This window comes from Schistocerca nitens, chromosome 2, assembly GCF_023898315.1.
Source record: "Schistocerca nitens isolate TAMUIC-IGC-003100 chromosome 2, iqSchNite1.1, whole genome shotgun sequence".
Lineage (NCBI taxonomy): Eukaryota > Metazoa > Arthropoda > Insecta > Orthoptera > Acrididae > Schistocerca > Schistocerca nitens.
The window spans coordinates 18,881,791-18,890,606 of record NC_064615.1 but is presented as its reverse complement, the minus strand read 5'-3'; the positions used below and the strand labels follow the sequence as shown (position 1 = coordinate 18,890,606).

Genomic DNA, 8,816 nt, shown 5'->3' with positions numbered 1-8,816 from the left:
TAGGAATTAAAATCCATGGCGAAGAAATAAAAACTCTGAGGTTTGCCGATGACATTGTAATTCTGACAGAGAGAGCAAAGGACCTGGAAGAGCAGCTGAACGATATGGACAGTGTCTTGAAAGGCTGATATAAGATTAACACCAACAAAAGCGAAACGAGGATAATGGAATGTAGTCTAATCCAATCAGGTGATACTAAGGGGATTAGGCACTTCAAGTAGTAGATGAGTTCTGCTATTTGGGGAGCAAAATAACTGATGATTGACGAAGTAGAGAGGATATCAATGTAGACTAGCAACGGCAAGAAAAGCGTATCTGAAGAGGAGAAATTTGTTAACATCGAGTATAGATTTGAGTGTCAGGCAGTTTTTTTCTAAAATTATTTGTAATGCTACAGAAGAATGCTTAAGATTAGGTGGGTAGATCACGTTACCAATGAGGAGGTACTGAATAGAATTGGGGAGAAGAGGAATTTGTGGTACAGCTTGACTAAAAGAAGGAATCGGTTAGTAGGACATCAAGGCATCAAGGGATCACCAATTTAGTGATGGAGGGAAGCATGGAGGGTGAAAATCGTAAAAATCGTAGAGGGAGACCAAGAGATGAATACACTAAACAGATTCAGAAGGATGTTGGTTGCGGTAGTTACTGGGAGAAGAAGAAGCTTGCACTGGATAGAGTAGCATGGAGAGCTGCATCGAACCAGTCTCTGGACTGAAGACCAGTACAATAACATCTGCAAATTACAAAAAGAAGCTAATTATCATCACAGGTAAGTGATTACTAATGGTTCGGCACCATTATATTAGAAAAGGGGTTCTTTCGACAGTTTAGTTATTGGGAATTAGTTCATTGAAATAGTTTTCAAGCAAGTATATCTTTTATACTGATTATTATTTACATTCTCAAGTAGAATTCACTTCCTTGTACTATTTAGCGCAATTGGGACATGTGAACCTCGGTATTGTATACTTTGAATATTTGTAGCTATTTGCTTACTGCAGTGCACGCAAGTTATCAGAATGAAAGCTGCACTTCTTGATTACTGTTATTGTGATATACAATTTAATTCTGGCTCAACTAGTAGCATGGGGACCCAGCAACTAATCTATCGATAGACTCAAATCATTACTGGACACTCTAGTCACAACACAATCTGAGAAACACTGTTAACTACATAACACATGAAGTTATAAACACTGTTATTTCAATAAAAAGAATATTTAAACTTAATATCTCAAATCAGCTCATAGTAATTTAACTTTAACAATACTTTTATGCAAAATTACGTGGAGTATTTCTAAGCTTATGCTCACTAAATAATTACATACTTTACAGTTTCACAGTGTTAACTGTGGAGTTGTGCTATTCAGTTCATTAAAATAGCATACACTGAATTATCGCAGGACTGGGGATAGGGGCCTGGTTAGGAAAACGACTTAGGATAAAATATGAGTGCTCAACACAAAATTAATAGAACAGAAACTTATTGTTGAAAAAGAAAGCGCATAACAAGTCCATGAATGGACTCAGGTCAGAGTATGGGGAGGGACATCTGAACCAAGTGTGCTGCGTCTGACGTCGGTGAAGCTGCCGTTAGCAGAGAACTGTTCAGATGTTGATGTGTGTGAAATCTTATGGGACTTAACTGCTAAGGTCATCAGTCCCTAAGCTTACACACTACTTAACCTAAATTATCCTAAGGACAAACACACACACCCATGCCCGAGGGAGGACTCGAACCTCCGCTGGGACCAGCCGCACAGTTCGTGACTGCAGCGCCCAAGACTGCGCGGCTAATCCCGCGCGGCAACTGTTCAGTTCGCGGCACTAAAGCAAAACAGTCATCACATGAGGAAGCAAGCCACGGCGGAGACAGACCTACAGCAACGTCTTGGATTTGGAAGTTGTGCAACTTATAAATTTTGAAAATTTTATGATGTTTTTATAACGTATTTTAACCTCGATAAACAACAGATTTTAATTAAGTAATTTCAACGACAGCATTCACACCAAACAAACAAAAATTATCATGAAATCAGTACGAGTGTACTTACAGTAAAAATGGTGGCATTCAACCATAATTGCAGTCCGTCATTCAACGCAACATCACGTTTCGAGAGACAACGCTCTTATCATCAGGTTGTACAACCTAGGCCGTGAGGTGAAAAAGCTGAAATGCTACGTCTACCTCGGAGTGTGAGTCATCGTCTTACATTATAATCGATAATCCTGTCAGTGGACGTCCCATTTCACACCGTACACTGCACCAGGTCGCGGCCTCCTCATCTGCTGTAGGCTTCAGTAACGTCGAGTTGAGACAGGAGGTTGTCGTGAACTGCCACGTCCGCTGTATTACTGTGTAAGCGCAACTATCGTCTGAACCAAAATACTGTTCTATTGGTCGCCTATATTTTCCTCATTTCCTAAGTCTACAGTCACCAGCGTCTACCTACTTCGTAAAAGAGGCACTACAAATTTATTATTATGTATCTGCCTTGAAATAATTCTTCGGAGGTGTTAAGAAATATCATTTCGCTGTTATTACCTTGCATATCCAGATTACTGCTACGTTTATTTTCATCAATGCCCATCTCCAGTTCTTCCGGCAACTAGACTTTCTCCCCCCCTCCCCCCTAAGGGCGAGATTTAATACTCATCTTATATGCCGTTGGCAACGGCCTTGCCGCAGTGGCTACACCGGTTCCCCTCAGACCACCGTAGTTAAGCACTGTTGGGTGTGGCCGGGACTTGGATGGGTGACCGTATGGGCCGCCACGCGCTATTGCCATTTTTCGGGGGGCTCTCAGCTTCGTGATGCCAATTGAGGAACTACTCCACCGAATAGTAGCGGCTCTGGTCACAGAAAACCATCATAACGACCGGGAGGGCGGTGTGCTGACCACACGCCCCTCCTTTCCACATACTCATCTGAGGATGAACGTGGGTCGGATGGTCCCGAAGGGGCACTTGTGGCCTGACGACGAAGTGCTTTTTTTTTTTTTTTTCTATGGCCTTAAGGGGATGGCCTGTTTCCTATACATAATTCACCATAGTTGATTTCTCGTAAGCATGTAGTCTGAACGCATGTTTATGATTCTTTTGTATGTACGAAAATTTTCTTCCTGTCTGTCGAATACACTTTGCATCACAAATGCGCAATGAATTTTACAAACTCCCAATTATTCGAATGAATTTATCTTCCGACGTCATGTTGCCGGTCATACCTCGCTAGTCTGTTTTGTCTGGAACATTATTTTAACACGATGCGGCTTGAAAATGCTTCCGACCTTTTGTGAAACTTTTCATTTTCTCTTTATTCCTTCCTTTCTTACCACCTTTGTGCAGCAGTTTGTTTACAATATATGCAGGTGACTCAGTCAAAGGACGAAACTATAATATGGAACTTAGAATATTTCTACAAAAAGTACAAGAGCTGTTACAAAACTGTCAGGTAGTCCAACAAAACACCCTTTCAAGTTTCTTATGAGCGATAGAGAGTAGTGCGCTGATTAACATTGAGGGTCAAAAAGGTTTACATATTGCTGATACAAATTTAACCGTAGCTGAGCAACTACACTGAGCTCACAAAATTCACCTCACGGTAGCGACATGCACATATACTGACGGCTGTAGTATCGCTCGCACGCAAGGTACAAAAGGGCAGTGGATTGACAGAGCTCTCTTTTCAGCTCAGGTGAGTCTTGTTGAAAGGTTTCCGACGTTATTATGGCCGCACGCATGAAGGCGGTACGTAGTTGGAACTAGACGCATGTTACGTTCCATTTCGTTAACCGTAGGTTATCAGGTACGTTAGAAAATTTAAAAAGGGAAATGGATAGGTTAAAGTTAGATATAGTGGGAATTAGTGAAGTTCGGTGGCAGGAGGAACAGGACTTTTGGTCAGGTGATTACAGGGTTATAAATACAAAATCAAATAGGGGTAATGCAGGAGTAGGTTTAATAATGAATAAAAAAAGAGGAGTGCGGGTTAGCTACTACAAACAGCATAGTGAACGCATTATTGTGGCCAAGATAGACACAAAGCCCATGCCTACTACAGTAGTACAGGTTTGTATGCCAACTAGTTCTGCAGATGATGAAGAAATTGATGAAATGTATGACGAGATAAAAGAAATTATTCAGGTAGTGAAGGGAGACGAAAATTTAATAGTCATGGGTGACTGGAATTCGTCAGTAGGAAAAGGGAGAGAAGGAAACATAGTAGGTGAATATGGATTGGGGGGAAGAAACGAAAGAGGAAGCCGCCTTGTAGAATTTTGCACAGAGCATAACTTAATCATAGCTAACACTTGGTTCAAGAATCATAAAAGAATGTTGTATACCTGGAAGAATCCTGGAGATACTAAAAGGTATAAGATAGATTATATAATGGTAAGACAGAGATTTAGGAACCAGGTTTTAAATTGTAAGACATTTCCTGGGGCAGATGTGGATTCTGACCACAATCTATTGGTTATGAACTGCAGATTGAAACTGAAGAAACTGCAAAAAGGTGGGAATGTAAGGAGATGGGACCTGGATAAACTGATGGAACCAGAGGTTGTAGAGAGTTTCAGGGAGAGCATAAGGGAACAATTGACAGGAATGGGGGAAAGAAATACAGTAGAAGAAAAATGGGTAGCTCTGAGGGATGAAGTAGTGAAGGCAGCAGACGATCAATTAGGTAAAAAGACGAGGGCTAATAGAAATCCTTGGGTAACAGAAGAAATATTGAATTTAATTGATGAAAGGAGAAAATATAAAAATGCAGTAAATGAAGCAGGCAAAAAGGAATACATACGTCTCAAAAATGAGATCGACAGGAAGTGCAAAATGGCTAAGCAGGAATGGCTAGAGGACAAATGTAAGGATGTAGAGGCTGTCTCACTAGGGGTAAGATAGATACTGCCTACAGGAAAATTAAAGAGACCTTTGGAGAGAAGACAACCACTTGTATGAATACCAAGAGCTCAGATGGCAACCCAGTTCTAACCAAAGAAGGGAAGGCAGAAAGGTGGAAGGAGTATATAGAGGGTCTATACAAGGGCGATGTACTTGAGGACAATATTATGGAAATAGAAGAGGATGTAGATGAAGATGAAATGGGAGATAAGATACTGCGTGAAGAGTTCGACACAGCACTGAAAGACCTGAGTCGAAACAAGGCCGCGGAAGTAGACAACATTCCATTACAACTACTGACGGCCTTGGGAGAGCCAGTCCTGACAAAACTCTACCATCTGGTGAGCAAGATGTATGAGACAGGCGAAATACCCACAGACTTCAAGAAGAATATAATAATTCCAATCCCAAAGAAAGCAGGTGTTGACAGATGTGAAAATTACCGAACTATCAGTTTAATAAGTCACAGCTGAAAATACTAACGCGAATTCTTTACAGACGAATGGAAAAACTGGTAGAAGCGGACCTCGGGGAAGATCAGTTTGGATTCCGTAGAAATGTTGGAACACGTGAGGCAATACTAACCTTACGACTTATCTTAGAAGAAAGATTAAGAAAAGGCAAACCTCCGTTTCTAGCATTTGTATACTTAGAGAAAGCTTTTCACAACGTTAACTGGAATACCCTCTTTCAAATTCTGAAGGTGGCAGGGGTAAAATACAAGGAGCGAAAGGCTATTTACAATTTGTACAGAAACCAGATGGCAGTTATAAGAGTCGAGGGGCATGAAAGGGAAGCAGTGGTTGGGAAAGGAGTGAGACAGGGTTGTAGCCTCTCCCCGATGTTATTCAATCTGTATATTGAGCAAGCAGTAAAGAAAACAAAAGAAAAATTCGGAGTAGGTATTAAAATTCATGGAGAAGAAGTAAAAACTTTGAGGTTCGCCGATGACATTGTAATTCTGTCAGAGACAGCAAAGGACTTGGAAGAGCAGTTGAACGGAATGGACAGTGTCTTGAAAGGAGGATATAAGATGAACATCAACAAAAGCAAAACGAGGATAATGGAATGTAGTCAAATTAAATCGGGTGATGCTGAGGGGATTAGATTAGGAAATGAGACACTTAAAGTAGTAAAGGAGTTTTGCTATTTAGGGAGCAAAATAACTGATGATGGTCGAAGTAGAGAGGATATGAAATGTAGACTGGCAATGGCAAGGAAATCGTTTCTGAAGAAGAGAAATTTGTTAACATCGAGTATAGATTTAAGTGTCAGGAAGTCGTTTCTGAAAGTATTTGTATGGAGTGTAGCCATGTATGGAAGTGAAACATGGACGATAAATAGTTTGGACAAGAAGAGAATAGAAGCTTTCGAAATGTGGTGCTAGAGAAGAATGCTGAAGATAAGGTGGGTAGATCACGTATCTAATGAGGAGGTATTGAATAGGATTGGGGAGAAGAGAAGTTTGTGGCACAACTTGACTAGAAGAAGGGATCGGTTGGTAGGACATGTTTTGAGGCATCAAGGGATCACAAATTTAGCATTGGAGGGCAGCGTGGAGGGTAAAAATCGTAGAGGGAGACCAAGAGATGAATACATTAAGCAGATTCAGAAGGATGTAGGTTGCAGTAGGTACTGGGAGATGAAGAGGCTTGCACAGGATAGAGTGGCATGGAGAGCTGTATCAAACCAGTCTCAGGACTGAAGACCACAACAATAACAATAGGCAATTCAGTATTACGAGATCTACAGTGTCAAAAGTGTGTCGAGAATACCAAATATCAGGCATTTCCTCTAATCACGGATAACATGGTGGCCGACGGCTTTTACTGATTGACCGAGAGCGGTGGGTCTTGCGTAGAGCTGTCAATGGTAAAATACAAGCACCACTGACTGAAATAAGTGCAAAAATCAATGTGGGTCGTAAGATGAAAGTATCCATTAGGACAGTGCGGCAAAATGTAGTGTTAATGGGCAATGGAGCAGACGAGCAACGCGAGTGCCTTTGCTAACACCACCACATCGTCTGCAGCGCCTCTCCTGCACTTGTGATCATATCGGTTGGAATCTAGACGACTGGAAGACCGTGGCCTCACCAAATGAGTTCCGATTTCAGTTCGTATGTACTCTCTTTGGCAAAGAGGAGGAAATTAAGTAGTGATTCCCAAATTTTTACGCCTCACTCAAATCCGTATATGCATGTAATGCAATCTCCACCACAGTTTCCACTCCCATATGATGCAACACAACTGCAACACCATAGTAGAATATACGAAACAGGCGCGTATCAACAAGCTACACAACTGCAACCCCATGGAAGAACATTTGATGGAGGCGCATGTAAGCCATCGACAAGTGACAGTCAACAACATTAACTGTATTACTGATTTTATTTTACAACAATAAAGATGAATTTCACTAAGAAACAGCATGTTTTCAATAACAATTTTCCCGTGAGCAACCCTATACGTTTTAGTCAAATTTATGTGTCAATTCTGACTTTACCAACTAAATATTTCATTTGTGTGTACCAAACACGTTTCGTCTATTCATGCTAGGCATTCTGAGTGCTCAATAACAACAAGAAAATTAATTAATTATAAATATTCTGAGAAGAAAATTATTTTCTTTCTATTACACTAGTTTGTATTTCAAAACTTCTTTTCTGAAGTCACGTCTATTTTTAGGTGATCTTGTATATTTAGTGCACGCTGAATTAGAAAATGTAACTCACTTTGCTCAATCAGGTCAGGTTTCTTCCCTACCTCAATTTTCAGGTAGTGGCGATTCAAGCGTTCGAAATTTTTAGGTTCGTCACGAGGCAGAATTATTTCCATGTCATATTGCAGTAAGCCGGAAAGTAGCATGACTTAAGTTTCCTAAGTGAAAGCAATATTGTTACAAAACGAATCGAAAGTGCAAGAATTGTCCTGACCGATTTTGCTGCATATTGGATAAGTCATTAAGCCACACTAGAAGTTAAACACCACTCCTTTTGTGACGAAAATGTATCTTCAATTCTTTGCAGCTAAAGCATCTAATAGGCAAGACCTTCCCTTTCATCTGGTTTGCACAACGTTAAGTCACAAGCCCACCACTTTCACTGCTGCACATTAAAGTTGGTTTGATGAGGTTCTATATGATGGCAGTGAACAAAGAAACTAGAGCTTTTACTTTGTTAAAACAAATTTCCGTGTTTCATTGAGATTAAATTTAATGCAGGTATTTTTGATGGCCCTCAGATCAGCGAGCTTATGAAAGACAATTCGATGAGAGTGTGGAGGATACAGTGATAAATGCCTGTATGGTATTGAAATCTATAATAAACATCTTTCTTGGCATCTATATGAGCCCAAAACATGAAAATACAGTCTAGAAATCTCGGCAAAACTTCAAAATACATGGTGTTCATACGTCAATAAAAATGCACTTTCTCAGCTCACATTAGATTACTTCGCTAACACAACTGTGGGGGCTATAGACAGGGGCAGGGTGAGCTTCATAAAGTGTATCAGAGTCATGGAGGAAAGTTACCAGGTTCGCTGGGATGAGAACATGCTTGTGCACTATTCTTGGTGCCTCAAGAGAGACATTCCAGTTACAAAACACTTACGAAAGTCTTTGAATAGAGCATTTCTTCCATAAAATGATGTTAATGTACGATCTCGTATACACGATTTAGACTTCATCCAAATATAAGACAGTTTTCAAACCATAATCCGCATATTTATGTTGAAAAATTTCTTAAGTGCCTTATTTAAAAAATGAAATAGCAATAAAACCTGACCTGACTCAACAAAACGAATTTCATTTTTTATTTCAGCGCGCATGAAATATTAAGAATCAGCCTATAAAACAACGACCTGAAAAACAATGGAGACCAGTAAGACCACTGAAAATGCTTAACGTGA

General features: G+C 40.2%; 1 pseudogene; it reads left to right on the top strand.

The window, feature by feature from the left end:
* Positions 1-2,673: 2,673 nt before the first annotated feature.
* LOC126238582 (5S ribosomal RNA) lies at positions 2,674-2,791 on the top strand (annotated as a pseudogene).
* Positions 2,792-8,816: the final 6,025 nt, after the last annotated feature.